The 21,077-nt window shown below is 48.8% G+C and overlaps 1 long non-coding RNA gene across 2 annotated transcripts in view; it reads left to right on the forward strand.

Moving 5' to 3' along the window:
* The window catches only part of LOC146186360 (uncharacterized), a 238,079-nt gene that overhangs the window by 158,943 nt on the left and 58,059 nt on the right, over positions 1–21,077 (forward strand). The window contains exon 1 of one of the 2 annotated variants that reach the window (XR_014708102.1): positions 13,736–13,836. The exons of the other annotated variant lie outside the window; for it this stretch is intronic. This is a non-coding gene — a long non-coding RNA (uncharacterized LOC146186360). Of the gene's footprint in view, positions 1–13,735; positions 13,837–21,077 lie in introns of those variants that run through there. 2 annotated transcript variants of the gene reach the window in all.

The following is a 21,077-nucleotide window of genomic DNA, read 5'->3' on the forward strand; positions in this document are numbered from 1 at the left end:
ATATAAATAATTGATCGGTATATATATATATATATATATACACACACACTGGGCGTGAGGAGGTACCGTGGCGCCACCTCTTGGTAGAGCCGTGTGACGCGATAAGTGGGATAACCCGGGTTGAACTGTTGCTGTAGGATGCTTTCCTAAGTAGTTTAGTTGCGTGTTAATATTACGTTCATTTATTTATTAAACATACTCCTCAGCCTGCGTCCGATGAGCTTAACAGAAGGTATTGGACCCACTAATTCGGCAATAAACCACCAAACCATCAGCGGGTCGTGGAAGTTGGCGAGTTTTAACTACTGCGACGACGACGCACACCGGCTGCACCATTACTGTAAACTAAAGCTGCCCCACAACAAGCGGTCTTTGAATCTAGGTTATAAGAATCCTGTGCTAGAGCAGCGGAGCTGTCAGGTGGCTGACAGATGTTGAGCACCTTCGAATAGCGCCACCGTGCACCTTCTCCTTTGAACGAAGCAGAGCAGACAAGTTGGTCAATCGGGAAGAGATGGATTAATTTTTATAGCAAGTGTGAAGAAGTGCGTTTCACGCAGCGATTTCTTGTGCACTGATTACCGTCATTAGCACTCTTGGTTTGGACGGATATTTGGTGTCCCCGCGCAAAATAGCTTTTTTTTTTTTTTTTCTTTTGACGACCTCAGCACATCACCAGATGCAATGCACAATATCTCATTTATTTATGCACTCTGTCATTTTAAGTTACTAGAGCACTGGGGTGCCTCTACTCGCCGAACTGTTCAGCGCCATCTCAAGCATGGACGAAATCTTGCTCGCTCATAATATCTGCTGGACACATGCGAATGATCACTCGCTTCTTCGGCCATTCAAATCTTGAATAAGGAAAATTCCATGAGCTTATTTTTCGGGTAGCAGCTTGTGCTGGGTTCCGCCGCGTACGTCCGAGAAGAGACCAATAACGTATACAGCGTGGCTATACAGCTTAAATAAACTTCATCAACCTCAGCAACAATGCAAGATGAAAACATGCAATGCTGCCACTCGTTATCAACTAAAACTACAAAAATAAACGAGAATATTAGCTTTTAAAACGCGGTAATTTGATCGAGCGTCTGCTGCAGCAGCAGCAAGAGGTTTCACGTGATCCTACTTGCTCCCCTAGGTCGAAGTTAGCGCCGTTCGCCCCAGTGATGGCGCTGGCGCCCAATATATACAGTCGCGACTGACGTCGGCTGCTATAAAATATTCGTAAATGCATAAAACAAAAAAACCCTTATTTAGCCCAGTATGCTGTCCGATACCAGTTGGTCTTCGAAGCCACAGACAAAACGAAGTCACATTTTAAAGATCAAGATAATTCCCTAAGTCTATGTTACGCTCAAAAGGTCAGTGGCCTTTTTTCCCGCACAAAGGCTCAAACTGCGTTTACAAGGTTCTCGGGAAGCTCAATGCAAATGCAGCGTCCGTCCATGACTTGCTGCAGTGCCCAGTGCGCCCAAATCAATGCGAGGTTGCACCATGTCATTCACATTCTTTTGCTTCTCCGCCTTGCGACAGGGTGATGCTAGTCATATCCAACTGGGCCGTCGTTACTTCCGCCGAGCCGAGAGGTGCGAATCGACGTAAAGTGCATGTCATGTTCTAACCACAGTAGGCAGTTCAAATATGGCGATGTTTTTATTGAAACACGTCATCAGCGAAAGCTGCGTTCGGCTTCCTACATACCTCTTTCAATGCCGGTTTTGTACGAAAGAAAAATCCCAGTCATCCCAGTAATCCAATGCGTGCTATCCCTATTTTCCCAGATTGTTCTTAGCTTTCGTAGCGCTGCTTGTGAAAAGGAGGGGACGTAGGGTTACCTGACATCGCGTTTCGTAGGAGCTGCCAAGTGGTGCCTCTCTTTTCATCTGGAAGGGTAATGTCAGAATCATCCTGCCTGGCCGTTGCATTAGCGTTACTCCTATATGCCACGCAGGCGCTTTCATATGGCCTGGTTAGAGCGGGGCTGGTAGCCAACGGTATCGCATCATACCTTTGAAGGAGCTCCATAAGTTCAGCCCATTGTTGTTGTTGTTCATGGATTTAAGCACTCACTAGTATAAACATCACATGCTGCGCTAATTGAAATGTTGTGTTATTCAATTTTAGTTCTTTCACCATCTCTAAATATTTCTGTAGCAACTGTCGTTGTCTTCTACAAGCGAATCTTCTACTACTTCGAAATTGCTATATTTCGGAATTTTCAAAAGAATTTTCATACACATACATACATACATACATACATACATACATACATACATACATACATACATACATACATACATACATACATACATACATACTACATACATACATACATACATACATACATACATACACATACATAAGCATACATACATACATAATTACATATGCATATACATACATGCATATATATGCATATACACATACATACATACACACACATGCATACACACATACATACATGCACACACATACACACATACATGCACACACATACATATGCATACATACACACATACATATGCATGCATGCATACATACATACATACATACATACATACATACATACATACATACATACATACATACATACATACATACATACATACATACATACATACATACATACATACATACATACATACATACATACATACATACATACATACATACATACATACATACATACATACATACATACATACATACATACATACACACTTGTGTGTGTGTTAAAATTTGTGGAAGATCGCGTGTTCAGATTGTGTTGTAAGCTGGCAGAAAAAAAAACGATTATCGAAATTAATCCAACTGGTTTCGTATAGGTTCTCGGGAAGCTCAATGCAAATGCAGCGTCCAGCCATGACTTGCTGCAGTGCCCAGTACGCCCAAATCCTTTTCTCCTGAAAATTCTGAAGTGCATGAGATCTTCCCGATTGCGAACGATTCCTGTGGAAACATGACGCCTTCTTCCATGTGTGCGGAAAAATGAGCCGCCTGAAAATGGCTGTATGTCCCGCAGAAGAGCGAAAAGAACAAAATAAAAGGAAGCGATGCCAGTATATGGCACACCCGTAATTACAGCCCAGTGTCTACAATACTTACCTGGCGCGCCCGAAAAGGCTATGCAGACGTGTTGCGTACAGACCAGCCCAGCGGCGTCTGGTAGACTTTTTGTCTTCAAGATAATCCGGAGTTATTAGCCTTCTAGTGCCAAGCGGAGGTGAGCGCTAAGTCCAGACGCGGCAATACACCAGAAAATGGCACAGTCTGGACTAGACTGGATTTGTTTTTATTTCTCGGTGATCAGATATGTAAAGCTTTTTTTTTTCTCAGTGACACTTACCGTAAACAACCAAAGACTTCAGAGTTTATTGCGAGTAAACTACATTGGACTGTCACACCCGTAATGGCCCCACGTGTATTTGCGGCACGAAAAAACATAAGTATTCTGGCCAGTACCGGTTCCTGCAGACAACCGTTTCAGCGGTCTGGATAAAGTGGGCCATTTGCCTTGTGTCATATCGCTGTTTTGTTCCATTCCGGGACACGACAGACGGCCGTCCTTTGTCTAAGTACTGCGTACCAAATTCTGCTTAGTGAACGAACTGTTTGATATGCAGAAAACCGGCAAAGTGCTACAGTCTGACATTGTATTTCCTGTCTGTCGAGCCCGCACAATACTGCAGGTTGGCCATTAACAAAGAGGCTCTTTCCTTGTACTGATTGCCAGACAAGAACCGCTAGAAGCAAAGAATGCCGAATGCATCAGATTTCGAAGTCGGAAACACTTCGCCAGAAGTAAAAAGATTCCTTTGATACTGGAAAGTCACATTTCGGGGCATCCTGTCTCTCGTGTATGGTTTCGCAATGAGACAAACGGTGACCCCCGTTTGCAGATTAAAGTGCGCGTGAATTTTATTGCCAAATGTCAAACACCTTCCGCGTGTGTGTGGAATCGCTTCCTCTTTCTGCTGAACATTTGCGATATCCCCAATTTAGTAATGAACACCGTCCGAGACTACTAATCTATAGCCGTGAGCACGCTCCTATCTATAGCACCCCCTCAGTTACGGGAGGGGGGGGGGGGGGGGGGGGGGGCTCTCACTACACCAGCGCCGCCTCTCTGCCTAGCGGTCATTTCTGAACTACTGTCAGTGTTTGCTCCGCGATGGCAGCGCTCGGTTCCTGACGGAGCGGAGAGAAACGGCAAAGCCTGCGTTAAGCGCACGGCCGTCTCTAGAGCCTCGGTCGCACGTGCACACGGAGCAGGAGGAGGCGGAACAGTGGCGTAGAGACGCGCGCAAAGCCGGCGCTCTTCGAAAACGGGGTTTCTCATTCTTGCTTTATTCGGTTCCCCGGCTCACGAAGAGGCTGGTTGGAAAGGTTTTTATCGGTGTTTTCGAAAGCGAGAAATTGTGATTAACTGATAGGTCGTCACTGCGCGCCACTTCAGGTCCTGAAAAACGATCGCCGCGAACATTGTTTTCAAAGAGCGCTTGTTAGCGTTGCCATCTGTACGATGACCCATTCGCTTCAGCAGGGTGATGACTACACATGATGCTACCGGTGCCGCGGTGTCTGCTTTCTTCGGTGCGTTTTTGATGCGTTCCTTACAATGGCACAAAGCACATACCCTTCGTTTTTGTCGACAGCAGCCAAGGGAAGTTCGTTGCTGCGGCGCTGCTATCCGAAATCAATGACCTATCTACATTTAACGATCACTGGCTTCTAACGACCTGGGCCATTCACCAGAAGCCGAGGCATGCCATTTTTGTGACACTTCTCTCTCTCTCTACAGGCGGAGTCACACTGCGGAAACAGTTGGTCAACTCTGTCCATCAACAGCGTGTTCGCGTAGTGTTGGCGGCCCTGTCACATCGCGTCAACACGAACTATTCGGAAACATGTCGTTGTCGTCCGCCAACAGCTGCCGCGAACTTGTTCTCCGACAGTTGGGCGACACCGTGTCACACCGCGAAAACGTGCTGCTCATTGAGGCGCCGATGTCAGGAGCCGCCCATTCCGCTACTATTTCGCCCAAATTCATGCGCTATACGCGGGGCTGGGAAAATTGAATAGCGAAAGAGGCTGTACCATACGTGCACATACCCTGACAAGCAAACGTCTCGTTTCTCGAGGAGTGCGCATAACAGGACACTCACCGTTGGAGCGACAGTCCCGGGCGGTATATCCGTGTAGCTCTAGCATTCCGGCACGGAGCATTTCATATGGCAGCTTTTGTTGTTGGGCTAGTTGGTTTGATTCCAGGCTTGCGAGACTCAGCGCACAAAGGCGAACCACAAGAACACGAGGGACGACTGGACGAAGCGGATCAGCGCTTCGTCCTTTTTGCTCTTCGTGCGCCGAGCCCCGCAAGCATTTCGTATGGCGCAGTGAGGCCCGAGGGGACCCAACCACACGTCGCGAAACACACGTGTGTACTGTGGCAGCGGCAGCTCCTAGGCCATCGGCCCGTCTAATGGTCCAAAGTTCCATCCATCGTCTGCGCTCAGCGCGCGCCTCAGATTTCTATAGAGCAGGCGTCGCGTAGCGAAGGCATTCCTCCAGAGCGGGGCGTACGTGCAACCGCAACCGACACCAGCTACCGTCTACCGCTTGCCATGTCAGTTGACGGCGAAATTCCCATGGTGCTTTCTATTATATTTTTTATGACTAGGCTTCATTCACCACCAGCCCGCGGCGCTCCCTCCTATTTTTTTTTTCTTTCTCCATGCCGTCCGCCAAAACAGACTAGGCCCAGCGACGAGTACGGCAGGCAGGCAGCAGCGCATATCATCGCCTGGCGCACCTCCGGGAGGCGCTGTTGCCGAAAGCTGCTCCACACTTTGTGCAGGCATGCTGCTGTTGCACAAGTATAGCAGGCAGTCCTTCCGATAGCAGCTTTTTTTCTGATACGAACATGCACTGCATCAAACCAAGCCGCGGTACATATGCTGCACCACTCCGCGGTCTCGGCAGCGGCGACGGACAACGCGGACCATCGGTGCACCGTCTGCGACAGCCTCTACAAGTTTTAGTGAATGAAAACTGCAATTAAGCAGAGTTTTGGTTATAGTTAGGTGTACTCAACAATTGTTTACATCACAGCATGGACGTACATAGAATCCCTACGAAACGCCGGTGTGCAACCGCAGCAATCTCGCTCGACAACGGGAGGAGCGACCGTCGTCAGCGCTCGTCTGCATGCGCTGCCTGCAAGACGCCACAACAGCCACAAGTGGAAAATGGTCTACAAGGAAACTTTCTGCAAAAAAAAAAAAAAAAAAAAAAGTATCTGCAAGTGGGAAATGCGCAGGAATGAGTCAATCAGCTCAGGTATGAGTGCTTTGGTTGGGGTGTTGTCGCCCGGAAATTCGCCCGGCCGGCGAACAGGCCAAACAGCGTTGACAGACACTGTTTCTTGCTTGTTTTGGTTGCCGAACACTGTCACACCGAGGTAACACTGCAGCAACCTGTTCAGCTTCCCGGCTGTTCGTGCGGTGTGACATACTGTTGGGGAACAAGTTGGTTCGGAAACTTGTTGGCGGCTTGTTCGGCAAACTTATTCGGTTGAACATTGTCACACCGAGGCAACACTGCAGCAACCTGTTCGGCTTCCCGGCTGTTTTTGCGGTGTGACATGCTGTTGGGCAACAAGTTGGTTCGGAAACATGTTGGCGGCTTGTTTGGCGAACTTGTTCGGTTGATGTCGCTGTTGTGTTTCCGCAGTGTGACTCCGGCTTACGAGACGAACAGCGAGGAAATGCATGCCTGACGATTTTCCACGCAGACGTGGACATCTGTCCGCGGAAACCTTTGTCTTCTTAAGGCGGAGTCACACTGCGGAAACACAACAGCGACACCAACCGAACAAGTTCTCCAAACAAGCCGCCAACAAGTTTCCGAACCAACTTGTTGCCCAACAGCATGTCACACCGCAGAAACAGCAGGGAAGCCGAACAGGTTGCTGCAGTGTTGCCTCGGTGTGACAGTGTTCAACCAAACAAGTTTGCCAAACAAGCCGTCAACAAGTTTCCGAACCAACTTGTTCCCCAGCAGCATGTCACACCGCACGAACAGTCGGGAAGCCAAACAGGTTGCTGCAGTGTTACCTCGGTGTGACAGTGTTTGGCAACCAAAACAAGCAGGAAACAGTGTCCGTCAACGGTGTTCGGCCTGTTCGCTGGCCGGGCGAATTTCCGGACGACAACAGACCAACCAAAAGTACTCATATTTGAGCTGATTACTCATTCCTGCGAATTTCCTACTTGCAGATACGGTTTTCTTTTTTTTGCAGAGTTTCCATGCAAACCATTTCCCCCGTTGTGGCGTCTTGCAGGCAGCGCATTCACCCGTTGGCAAGGGCGCGGAGCTTCGGCAACGGCGCCTCCCGCGGGTGGCGATGATATGCGCTGCTGCCTGCCAGCCGTAACGTCGCCGGCTGACTTATTGCGCCGGGAATTCCCGCCTTGGCGGCGGCTGTGTGAACCTTGAACCAAACGTGGGCGTCCCGTGTGTGCGCCTGGGAACATGTAAACTGACAACCCCCATCTGCAGCGTCCCTCCGACGATTCGGCGCCGCGGTGGCTGGCGCCGTGCCATCCGTGTTTACCTTGTTTTGGTAGTGGTGTTTTCTTTTTAAAATGGGCTTAGTGCTCAGCAAATACAGCGTCCATGCTTTGATGCGAGAGAGTGCGATCACGGGACACCGAGCAGCAGTGCGTGGTGCGTCGACAATGAGAGCGGGCATGTGAAGAAATGGGCGAAGGAATGAGTGGTGCGTCAGCACGGAGAGCGGATGTTTGAAAACTGTGTGCGAACGTGCGTGTGTGAAACGAAGAAGTGTATTTGTAATCGAGTGGTTAATTATTGATAAGGCGTATGATGTGATCGGATCAGCGAAGCTCGCGTGGGCGAGCTGTATGGTTGTGCGGTCAGAACGCCGACTCGACGTCCGGACGAGGAATTCCACTCGTGTTGTGTTGCAAGCCAAGGTGGTGGTCTGTCGGATTCGCGTTCTCACGGTCGAGGCTTCACAAATGCCTCTCATGTGACTTCCCTGTACTCCTGTAAGTATGTAGATAAATCACGGCAGAGATGCCGTAAGCCTCTGCCTATTCCTCCAAACTGCTCATCATTTCTCAGGACGGGACCTGAGGAGATCGACCAGAGTGAGAGCCGAACCGAGGGTCCCACAATAACAGTGCCCTCGTTCATCATTAAAGCAAGCTCAGAGTAATTGGGACAGCCTCTTTGTCTATTGAATTTTTCACAGGCACGTGTATAGCGCATGAATTTGGGCGAAATAGTAGCAAAATGGGCGGCTCCTGACATCAGCGCCTCAACGAGCAGCAAGTTTCCGCGGTGTGACACGGTGTCGCCCAACTGTCGGAGAACAAGTTCGCGGCAGCTGTTGGAGGGCGACAACGACATGTTTCCCAATAGTTCGTGTTGGCGCGATGTGACAGGGCCGCCAACACTGCGCGAACACGCTGTTGACGGACAGAATTGACCAACTGTTTCCGCAGTGTGACTCCGCCTTTAGTTCTACAGCAACTCTGTGCAATCCCTAGTTCAGTTATCTCCTCGAGCGAGTGCGCAGTTTTGAGATGCCGAAACGAGATCGCGTATGAGTATAGAACGATTGACATATTTTTTTGTTTGAGGCAGACTCGGTTTCTCGACGGCCGCTGCGGCACTACCAGGAACAAACAGCGGTGCGAGATACGAGCGGTACAAGATAATTTAACAAAAAGGCCGGCAACCACCTCGTTATCGTTTACCGCGCACGTTTTACGAAAAAGTGCGCTGTAATTTAATCGTTTTATTTTTTTTTTACCTCCTTCCTTGGAACGCGACGGCGGCCAGAACACGACAAGAGGAGAGCAACAGCCATGCACGTGCAAGTAAACTCGGGCTCGAGTGCAGCGCGGAGCAGACGACACGCACCCAAAAAAAGAGAAGCGCGCTCTCCCTCGAGACCGGCCGTGGCACTGCGCGGAGGTTTTGCCAATGTCTCCAAGGAGGGCGCTGGGCCACAGCGCATCGAAACGGCCCCTGGCCCAAGTTGTCTCTGCTGCGAGTCTAGCCAGCATTCCACGGCGTTCAGAGAGGGAAGAAAGTAGAGTTTTAGAATAGAGCAAAGAGCTTGGGGCGTCAAAAGCCCCTCGATTTGGTTTAACGCTTGGCCGTTGTTGAGTCGCTTGGGTTATGGCAACATGGCTGCCTCCGGTCAAGCGGCGGCCGCTCGCCTCGGCACACATTCATCGTCACTATATCGTCACCGCTCCACGGTGCCACGCGTTCACGGCAAACGAATGGCCAACGAAGCTGGTGCTATGTCTCATGATGCCCGCACCACCAAATTTTAGCGATAAAACGCACCATATAGTCTGATTGCTTCTGGATCTGCCGAGCTGCTAGGCATATCGAATTCGCCTCGTTTGGTCGCCATGGGGACCAGACATCCGAAAGCGCGGGAGGTTCAAATGAGGTTTCCCGGCTCAGCCTGAATTGGCTAAGATTAGACGATTTCGTTTTGTCTGAAGAAAACGATTTATATCACTGATATTTTTAAATTGGTTTTGCAAAATAATACCACTTTTGGGTGAATAAAAGAGCGCTGATAGCTTTTATGTATTTAAAGGCATCTTCATCGTTTACCGTAGGGGCGCTGCCATCGATGAACGCAAGCCCGGCTTTGCTGCGTCGGGAAAACCGCTATTCTAAACTCGCCAGTCGACTCGTACATACGTTGCTCCGGGGCGCGCTATTTTCTTGCGTCCTCCAAGCCTTGGGTTCCCCTGTTCTAAAATTCCCTAACTACTGTGTCGTGGGGTGTGGAATGGCTCCTCTTGGTTCTTTTTTTATTAAAAGCACGCAGCAATAGCATGCTTGCAGCGTCACAGAATGACAGAATGTAAGCCGTTCAAGTTCATTTGCCACTGCTTCTTGTAAGCTGTTGCGTTGTTGGACACAGCCATGAATAGTGAAAAAAAAAAAAAAAAAAAAAATGTTCGCGATGAAACTTTTTTTTTTTTTTTTGTCGCACAGTTTACCAGCACAAAGAAAGACACGCACCCACAAATTTTCACGACGAACGGCCTCCAACTAGACCCGATTTCTATTCTATTGAAATAGTATTGTATTGCCGCGAAACCTTAGAAAATGTATTTGTTGTTTTTTTAGCAGCCGCCGGCATGCGGCCTTATCACTGTGATTCCGGCACGTATATCAATTCCGTATTCTTTGTTTGTCAATGCTCGAAGTCGCGAGACGCACCTTTATCAGTTTCTTTGTCGCGCAAGACTCGCCGAGATCTGTCTCGACGATTACGGCCACTCGCGTATGTTTCTACAATGTTCCAGCTTGTGCTAGTAACATTTTGCGACGTTATATAGATGATTATGAGACGCCTTTAAATTAAGCGTTGACGTGTGCGACATGCATTCTTAGTTCAACGATCTACGAGCACTTTTGTTGCTATTTCCGCCGCCGAGTTCGTTTTTTTTTTTTTTTTTTCGGGTACAAGTCAGCCCAATAAAGAGTTAATTTCAGTGCACTCACAGACTCTTCATTTGTGTCATCGACCTTGTCACCACCACATGATAATATATAACTGGCGACAGCTTATGGCAGTTATTTGTCATTCAGTATGTCTCATTATGTTATATTTCTTAAAAAAAAAAAAAAACGAACCCTAGAAGCAACGAACAATAATTTCAGAGATATCATTACTGAGTGCGCTGTAGAAGGCAGTAGGATAGTTAGAGAGGATAACGGTAAGCTCTCTAAGGAGACGAAAGATTTGATTAAGAAACGCAAGAGTATGAAAGCTTCCAATCCAACAGACCAGATAGAATTGGCAGAGATATCAAAACTAATCAATAAGCGCAAGGTGGCCGATGTAAGGAAGTATAACATGGAGAAAATTGAGCATGCTGTCAAGAACGGGGAAGCCTTAAAGCGGTAAAGAAGAAATTGTACAGAGGCAAAAACCAAGTGTATGCGGTAAGGGACAAGGCGGGCAACATCATCACGAATATGGACAAGATAGTCAAAGTAGCTGAGGAGTTCTATACAGATCTCTACAGTAGCCAAAGTAGTGAGGACCGTAATGAGATTGGTGGTAGGGAAAAACAGTCAGACGCTCCACCAATGACGAAGGACGAGGTCAAGAAAGCATTAGAAACTAGGAAAAGGGACAAATAAGCTGGAGAGGATCAGATAACTACTGATTTGTTAAAGGGGGGGGGGGGGGATATCGAGCTAGAAAAACTGGCCACCCTGTATACGCAGTGCCTGGTGTCATCGACGACACCGGAACCATGGAAGAATGCAAACATTATCCTCATTCATAAGAAAGGGGACTCTATAAGGACCTTAAAAATTCCAGACCAGTCAGCTTACTGTCTGTTACGCATAAGGTATTTACTAAGGTAATCGCTAATAGAATCAAGAGTCCAGGACAACCTTAAACTGCAATCAAGCAAAGGATCAAGCAGGTTTTCGGTGATGGTACTCTACTATCGATCATATCCATACCATCAACCAGGTGATATAACAATGCTCGGAATATAACCGGCCCTTATATATAGCATTCATTGATAACGAAAAAAGCATTTGACTCAGTTGAAATCTCGGCGGGGATGCAGGTATTGCGAAATCAGGGGGTAGACGAGCCGTACGTGAAAGTGCTGGAAGATATATATAGTGGCTGCACAGCAACCATAGTTCTGCATAAAGAAAGTAACAAAATTCCCATAAAGAAAGGAGTTAGGCGAGGAGACACAATCTTCCCATTTCTATTCACAGCTTGCTTACAGGAAGTATTCAGAGACTTGGAATGGGAGCAGTTAGGGATAAGGGTAATACCTCAGTAATCTGCGATGTGCTGATGACATTGCCTTGCTAAGCAACTCGGGGGATGAACTGCAAATAATGGTTGATGACCTAGACGGGAAAAGTAGAAAGGTAGGCTTGAAAAGCAACATGCAGAAGACTAAGGTAATGTTCAACAGCCTCGGAAAGGAACAGCAGTTTACATTAGGTAGCGAAGTACTGGAAGTAGTAGGCGAATATGTCTACTTGAGACAGGTAGTAACCGCAGATCCGGACCATGAAAAGGAAATAACACGAAGAATAAGATTGGGATGGGGAGCATTTGGCAAGCACTCGCATAATATGACTAGCAGCTTGCTGGTATCGCTCAAGAGGAAAGTATACAACAGTTGCATCTTACCTGCACTCACCTATGGGGCTGAAACGTGGAGGCTAACCAAAAGGGTTCTACTTAAGTTGAGGACAACCCAGAGGGCTATGGAGCGAAAAATGGTAGGGGTAACATTAAGAGATGGGAAGCGTGCAGAGTGGGTCAGAGTATACTCAAGTTACCGACATTCTAGTGGCAATGAAGAAGAAGAAATGGACATGGGCAGGACATGTAGTGCGAAGAGAGGATAACCGATGGTCGCTTAGGGTAACAAACTGGATTCGAAGGGAAGGAAAGCGTAGCAGGGGCGGCAGAAATTTATGTGGGCGGATGACGTTAAGAAGTTCGCAGGAGTCAAGTGGATGCAGCTAGCACAGAATCGGGTTAATTGGAGAAATATTGGAGAGGCCTTCAGCCTGCAGTGGGTATAGTCAGGTTAATGATGATATGATGATGATGAAACTTTAAAGTTCTATTTCAGACGCGAGACTGTTCCAAATTAATTTCCAGCGTGCTGTTATGAGCGCTCCGCGTTCGATAGTGCACGCAGTCGCCGCTCGAGGGCCCACGGAATATCAATAGAATTCTGCGCTGTTCCTTTTACTAGTCTAGAGAGACCTCCGATAGTATGGCCATTGTGCGCCGCTCGTGTAGCACCTATTAGTTGTCCTTGGGGTCGATAAGCTGTGTTTTTCGAAGACGTTCGTAATGACTCTGTTACATACGTATAATTGTTCTTTAGCTTACCGTCTCAGTACTAATTGCTCTCAACCTTGGCATGGGACTTCAGTGATGGCTGAACCTCCAGACTGGAGTGGGTATAAGTGGGGATATAGAGCCACAGCATCCCTAATTAGTTAGCAAAACTGAGACTGGCGTGTTATGGTTCGGAGTAGACAGAAACAGAAGATGCTTGGTTACGTTTGGCACAGTTTCTTAGGTTTATAGTTTGCGTGCTATCGACTTGACACAGCGCATGGGCATCTTTTTTTCTTTATTTGTTTAGGATCTATCGCCCCGCCCGTAACCGTCAGGTTCAAGCCCGCAGTCTTGAACTCGGCAGCTGCACGGCACAACACGGCTGGTATAAAATGCAATAAATAGGGTATTTCTATTCAATTTTAAATTTGCGTCTATGGCTAGCACGGTATGCACATCAGTCGTCGAGAGCGTGCGACGTCTCCATGCAAAACGCTCGTAGAATGAAACTGAAAAAGTTGACGCGAACACTAAAAAAAAAAAAAAAAAAAAAGAAAAAAAAAGAAAAAAAAAAAGAAGAAGAATTGCGAGTCAACGAGAGGTCGTGGTGTCTCGATTCTTCACAATCTTGCTTTTTATCGCTGTTAGTTACTATGACATTTTATATCTTCTCAGCAGCGTTTATCAGGAGCGTCGATTTACTATTCGAGGAGTAAACTAACCATGTTAAGTATAGCTCATGAATCTTAGCGTAGCTATCGCACAAGAACAGCCCAAGATTTCAGTACAAATACATATTGTGCTGTCTTGCAAGGGCTTCGAGACGCGTCAACTTTGATGCGAGCGCAAAGAATCAGCCGGCGGAGGGTCATCTTCTGGGGGTTCGGCTTCAGCCTTCGACGCATTTAGATCTCGTGAGTAATTTCCACACATTCCAAGTACGGCTGGGGTTTTATTGGTGACTTCAAATTTGTTCCAGTTTATATTTAACGCGATTGTGTCCTTTGAAGTTACCTTTAATGTTGCCTCTTGAAGTCCTTTTAATTACGTTCCACGATGTTCATTTCAATGTCGAATTTTCGCATTACCTCCACTTACACGTGACAGATGCCCTCTCTCATAGTTCACCCACCCTGCCCTGCGAAATTAAGCACTAGCAAAATAGTCAACACCTGAACTGATCTCATACCATGTGTTCGTCGCTATGCCCTTGTGCCATTGAAATCAATCCATCATAATCAAGAAAATATCCAGGGCGGAATGAAATCTGAACATAATACGATGCTAAGGCACACCCAGAAACAAAGCGAAGCGAGAATTCTTAAGTGGTGCGACTGAAAACTTTGCAGGTTGTAGCTTCATTTTCCGACAACTTTCGCGTTTTCTTCAGTCGGCGATGCTTCACGAAAACGCCATCACTCAACGGCAGAGGGGCTCAGGTGTTGAAAACCCAAAGTTTAGAACGTTGCTATCGCACTGCGCTCTAGGCCCCATCTGCGGGAAGAACAATGAAATAGCTGGTATAAAACCTCTCATCTGGGGCAATGCAAGAGAGATGTATAGGCGGGAAGTTAAGGGAGGGAGGGGGGGGGGGGGGGGGATTGCAAGAAAAGTGTAAAAAGGTCTGCATTACATCGCTGTACGCCTTTCTGCATGTACACGCAAAAGCACACACACTCTGATGGAAGAAGAAAACAAAAGAAAAGGGGAAAGCGATCATATTACGCAGAACGCGAACCTCAACCAAAGTGGCACGGGGGCTCACCGACAATCCGCAGTTTTCATTGCATAGAGAAAGAAAAAGAGGGGTTCTCATAGCAAAGCGACGCGAGCCAAGGTAGACGCGGATACGACGTGCGTCCCTGCGTCTCGTCTTAGCATGTTCTTCGAACATCGGAAAAGGGAAGGCGCCTACAAGATTCATCCCGACGGGGACGATTCGATTTTCGGGCTTTGAGTAGAACGAGGAAAAAGAATGGGGAAGTACGGGGAGAGGTAGGGTTGACAACAGAGAGAGAACGTAGTTTCAACGCAAGCTAGGAGGCTATAGGGAAGGACTTTACCGAAATTTGAAAAACGGAAGTGAGATAAAAGGAAGAAACGCGACGAAGAAGGGAGAAAAATGGGGATGGTGGGAGGGATGCCTTACTTTCAGAAGGAACAGCAAGCGCAAAGATGTGCTACTGGTGGAAGCACTTCCAGACTGGGATGACAGCGGATGGATTCCATCGCGGGAAAGCAGCCTCTCCCACTGTACCACGCGAGCACTAAAGTACATGGCGACCGAGAAGACCGAAAATAACGGCAGTGACAAAGAAGTGCTTCGGGTACAAAGTCCCATGCGAGACACAAACAACTGGTCGCATTCTGCTAGTCAGCAGTGGTTGTGAAGACACAGCAGCAGCAACAGTGATCGCGGTGGCTGCGGCGGCAGCAGTTCGCAGTCCAAGCCGCCGTATCGCGTTGCCGGTCGTATACAACTGAATCGCGAGGGGCAATCTCGCTAAAACTTTTGAGCACACTACGGTCTAGACGCCCCCGCCAAGACGCGGCTTGCTTGTTTGTGGCGCCAAGTTTTCTAGGGTGGAGGGGGTGTAACGCGTGCGAATACAGAGCCTTTAGCTCCGAAATTTCGCCGGCTGAGTGCGGCGGTGATACGGCTTCTCTGGGGACTTCGGAGTTGGGAAAGCCGGGGAAATCCTGAGGAACAGCAGTGCTAAGAGTCGGGCTAAACTAGCACTGGTCGGTACCGTGGGGGGCGTACAATTCCGCGCTAATGCGAGGCCTCGGCGCGACGCTAGACGAGATATAAGGGGTAGGTACGCAGACAATCGCTGCACGAACTTCTTGAAAATGCGGGAAGCGGGCGTTGTCATATGCCTCGCTGCTTCGGGCAGCCAGACGGGCGACAATTTCTAGAATGTGGCTGTTGGAGGCAGCGTCTACATTGGCGCAGTTGCCAGCAGGGTGGAAAAAGGTTCTGGGTGGGAAAATGAGGTGAATGTGAAGAGGAGGGTGTCGAATATAGTTAGACCCGACATAAGCTAGCGACTGAAAGCGCACTGTGCCAAAGCTCTGAATGTAAAACGTGATAAATTACTTCTGTTTGCCGAAAACCACTGTTTCCTTATACTGAAGGTAATTAAGAGAGAAATGTATAACAAGGCGCGGATGTGACGCAGTCATTATAATTGTGCAGATTTGTTTTGCAATTAGCGCAAGCTCATCTTATACGCTACTTCCAGCCACGCTTTTTTTTTTTTTAAAGCCGAATGCGCATTCAGTCCTGTTCGATGCGTACTGGAATGTTTGAGTCGAGTCCACTGGTTGCGTACAGACACATGGGCCGAGGAAAGAAAAGCAACTCTTATTCGCATGGAAGTGATCAGTTTGTCTCAATTTCAAATTCGTTAACGGTGGATAATCGCGGTCATATGCGCAGAAGCCGCGTAACCGCCTGTTGATCAGAGCTTGGCAGCCCAAAGCCACTTGTCAGCATTGCCAGTTTGAGCCAAAGTAGAGTTATGAAGACAGACGTAGGAAGGACTGCGCTATGATAAGCCTGGTCGAAATAAAAATTTTCCTCAGACCTAACTTGTGCTGTACGCCTTGCGTTTTGTGTTATAGTCAGTGTAAAACGAAAACAGACGACAAACTGAACACCGTCGGCGTCTGTATGCAAACGTCCACCGTACAAGCGAGACACCGTACGATCGTTGACCACCTGCAGGGTGTTTTTAGCGACGTGAAGATAGCCAGCACACTGCTAGGTTGTTGCATTTCGGGAAACTCAAAAACGCGTTAACGCGCCTCGGGTTTAAGGACGAACCGTTGGAGGTACGTATTCAATTCTTTGAGAAATCACTGAATGACGCTGCAAGCTGGAATATTTCGCGATTGTTTCGCTTCCGACCGCCGAGTGTTTGGATTTCAATTCAGATGGCTGAACTGCAGTGTATATATATAGTGCTTGGGTGGAGTACATTAGTGGGGAGACTTCCTTAGAGCGCTGGGACGGCAGGCTACAAAACAAATCATTGCGCTCAACTGCTGCGTTAAGGGCAATGTGCTCATCCTTCCCTTTTATTTCTCAGCGCCACCACTGACCATGAAACCCAGTCACTCCTGTATAATTTCGCTTCGTTTGCTCTGCCGTGGACGGATTCCAACATTAAAACTGGGCATCAGGAAACAAAACTAGATAATGGACGACGGTGTGGCGGCTAACGTTAACTATATAGAATGTTATGTGGAACACAGATCACTCGAGTGGTTTTCTTTCTTTGCCATTTCTCAGGTATCTCCTCTGTTTCGTTCGCTCTCTGTCTTCACCCAGCTGTTGTCGTTATCATCTTCATCACGCATGCCACATATAGCCTCATCGCTACACGCCACGCATAGCGCGTTCCTGGGCCTTGCAACGGGTGAAAACTGGACGAAACAAACGCTGCAGCGAACGTGCGTGTGAGGTGCGCATAGAGACAGAGCCCCCACCTTCGTGTCAAAAGGGCCGGGGGACCCACGGCCTGCGCAACGGGCGAGCGGGGTAAGAGAGGGGGGGCGTCGGTGCGTAGCGGACCAGCTAACGCTTCATTAGCCGCGCGCGAGGCACGGCCCGCGAAAACGGAGGAGGTCGGGGGCTCATCCAACCGAGTGCGCTAATGGTTTTCATTTTCCCATCAAGAGTTGTTGCGGGCCGAGACAATCTCGCGTCAGGTTTGCGGCAACAATCTCTATCGCTAGCATGGGTACTGCACAGCTTTAGGAGACCAACGACGACGACGACACGCGGTTGTTCTCACCGCCCGCGACATGCTCCACCTCACCGCCCCATTGCGCCTGCACACACCGCCCTTCGTTCTCGAGGCGTACTTAAATAGAGCATTTTCACGCACTCCACCACATCATTTTAGTTTTCTGTTTCTCTTCAGCACATATGACAGACGTGCGCACCTGGTCGTCGGTGGCAGCGCCAGAACACGGAGGGAAGGTCACGTGCGACGCAATTTAGCGCGGCGCGAGAGAACGCCTGTTATATCGCGCGTCGTTGGTGGCGTATACGGTCATCAGAGCGCCCCGTGTGCGTCGCCGCTGCCTGTCTTTCGAGGCGCGCTAACGTGCGAGCATGTCGCGAGCTTCGCTCTTGTACCAGCGGCATTGCTATATCTGCCCGCACACGCGAACCTCGCAGGGCTGCAGCTCGAGAGCTCACTATTGAGAGTTAGATATGCGGGATCTAAATAAGTACTCCGTCTTTTCTTTTTTTTTTTTTTTTTTTTTTTTTTTTTTTTTTTTGTCGACACAAAAGAAAAAATAAAACGTAAGCGAAGCGTGGATGCCCCTAGCAACAGACGTGATTTACAGCAGAAATAACCGGCAGAAAAATGTATTGAAGCGACATATGCTGTGGTTAAGGCCGTAAGGATGGTTCCCGATTAAGCCCGACCCCAGGCGATTCCTTAACGTGCAACAGCACAGCATTGCACACGGCCGTCTTGCGCTTTGCAATACTGGGGAGGCAATGGCGACATTTGGCCGTGTAGCTATGACCTGGTGACACGTTGCAAGGAGGGAAGAACTACGCCGGACCGCAGCGTCATGCCCGAAACCTACTTCTGTTGTCCAAAAAAACGCGCGAGGAGGCTGATCAGCGTCAGACAATAAACCAGTGCGAGGTTGACAAGCCCTAGAGCCTGCTAGTTCTAGAACCGCGTATTACAAAAAATAAGGGTGCCTAAGCGAGGTCTTCATCGGCTCTGATTTCACAGCTACGGTTATAACAACTGGACACGAAAATTTGCAGTGTTATCTCCTCAATCAATGCGTTGATGCAGAAAGAGAAATGTGAAAGTTTCAGGCTAATGCGAGCGTCACTCTAAAGCAGTTCGCTCCAAGCTTGCATGTGCGTTGTCAGAAAGAGCGCTGAAGCCGATGGTCCCTAAATCTGTAATCGCTACCGTACGCTCATGGCAGCTGACTCCAATTAAAGTAAGGCAAAGCCTGTAAGTAACTAACTGCAGTGTGACGCCAGCGACAGTTAGCGTTCTTGCGGTCTAAACGTAGTGTTGCGGACAAAGAACTAAAGTTCGGGCGATTTTGTCTATGTTTAGCTTACACAATGTCACAATCCTTCGCTACCAAGTGACAAGACTATTGACCGATCACGAGAATTGGTTCGACGTTAAGCTTCACCAAGACTTCGCGAAACGTCGCGAGAGACCGGCAAAAAGGAATGTTTAGAACACAGTCCAGAATACATTACTGTGTTGCGCTCTTTTTGAAGACACGCGTAGCATCTTGTTGAGCTTTCAAACGCGACTTAACTCGCCCTATACGTGAACCGGTAGCCGCTGCGGGGCGGTTAAATGTTCAATTACTACCCTCTTTCCGTGCTTTCGCAATCCACTTTCCAAGCCAGGTCCCGAGCCGTGTGATTTAGAGCGACTATCCCCCGCGCGCTTCTAACTGTGTAAAGGTAGAGGTAGAGCGAAGATGCCCCCCCCCCCCCCCCCCCCCTGTTTTTCTTCCCCTTCCTCTCTTTTTTAAGTCCCCCTGCGCGGCGACCAACGTTTATACATACCTACATACCTGGCGCCCCTGCTGCCTGCAAATATGGAAATGAGAAGCTGGCGACACATTCCTAGATTAAAGGGATCTTTAGGCCAAACATGTGTCTCTCTCTTCGCGTGACACGGCGGTCATAGCTGCTGGCCCTGCTGCATACTTTAAGGCGGAGGGCGTATGTGTATATATACACACTCGGGAAATCGGCGACACGGTTGGCACAACTTCTAACCTCCCAAGGCTTGCTTGCTTAAAGCGGGAGGAGGCCCCGACCAAGTGCGGCAAGCGTCGCACGTCGGGCACTTTACCCATGGGTGTCATCTCACTTGCAAGGCGAGGGGGAATCCATGCAAATGACCCTCGCCTCTCCAGCAGCGCTGGAGAGGGGGGGAGGGGGGGGGGGATGATTCTGCGCTGCGGCTCAGCGTCGGTTCCGCCTGCGCGCGCTCACACTCCTCGCGCGGATGTAACCCGAAACGCGCTGGCAAAGCGGCGCGTTGAATTTTCCCTCGAACGCCGCGTGGGAGCCACCAAAAGCAGGCACCCGTGTTCTGCAGCTCTCTCGCTTGTGTTCGTATACACATGCAACTCAAAGTCGGAGGGCAATCATGACCATGACCTGTCCTGCGCGATGTAGCGCATGCGAGAAAAGAACGCTTGCAGCGTACGTGCGTTTCGTACCTTGTGCTTGAGATCCGGTCGAGGTGTTAAAGGTCTTAGCTGAGAAGATAGCGTAGATCTTGAGCTCCGCACAGTCGCCATTTCTACCGAGATGTATCCACGTAGAGGGTGCTGGCCGGCGAGCAGCTCAACTGTAAGCCGCCCGCAGATCCATGGCACACAAGTCTTACTGCGGGCTTTTCCAACACCATGCTGCGAGCATACGGACGCCGGCCCCTACGATGCGCCGGCTTTATTTCACTTGCAATTTACTTGCCTGAAGGCGCTTTCTAGCGCTGCTGCAGGTGTATTTTCATTTGCGTGGATCGGAAGCCGATATTTCAACCTGCTGATAACGGCAATAATGGGCAGCAGCCGCGTCATGCAGCTGGCGCCTCGTCAGCGTCCGTTAGTTGCTGGTGCGTAGGGCATTTGGGCGACTCGCGGAAAGCTCGCGGTGTGTGCTTCGTGTCGTGGGAGTCGGTTAATGCAGCCTTGCGTCTGCTCTCCGCATAAACTGGCAGTGCGGCGTGATTTTAAGCTGCTCGCAACGTTTGCACACGTTTCTACGCACTTATTTATACACATGCATGCGTGCCTTATGCAGCGCATCAGTGCAAAGCTTGCTCTTGGGCGAGTTGGTGGTCCTTCGTCATTAAACAACTGAGCACAGTATTATTACAGGACTGGTAGACATACCTGGAACAATTACAGGCGCTATACCTCTAGCATAGACTTCAGGCAGATGGCGCTGTTGGCTACTGGTTGAGTTATCCTCGCGTTGAATTAGCCAAGCATTGCTCATTTTTTATTGCGAAAGCAATATTATACTCTAGGTTTCGAGCCTTCAGCGTAGCGTGGGCGGTAGCCACGTCTTACCCACGTCACGCTCTGACGTCACACCCCACGTGGCACTAGGGTGGGTTGGCTG

Source organism: Amblyomma maculatum, chromosome 6, assembly GCF_055883805.1.
Source record: "Amblyomma maculatum isolate TAMU_Amacu chromosome 6, ASM5588380v1, whole genome shotgun sequence".
Lineage (NCBI taxonomy): Eukaryota > Metazoa > Arthropoda > Arachnida > Ixodida > Ixodidae > Amblyomma > Amblyomma maculatum.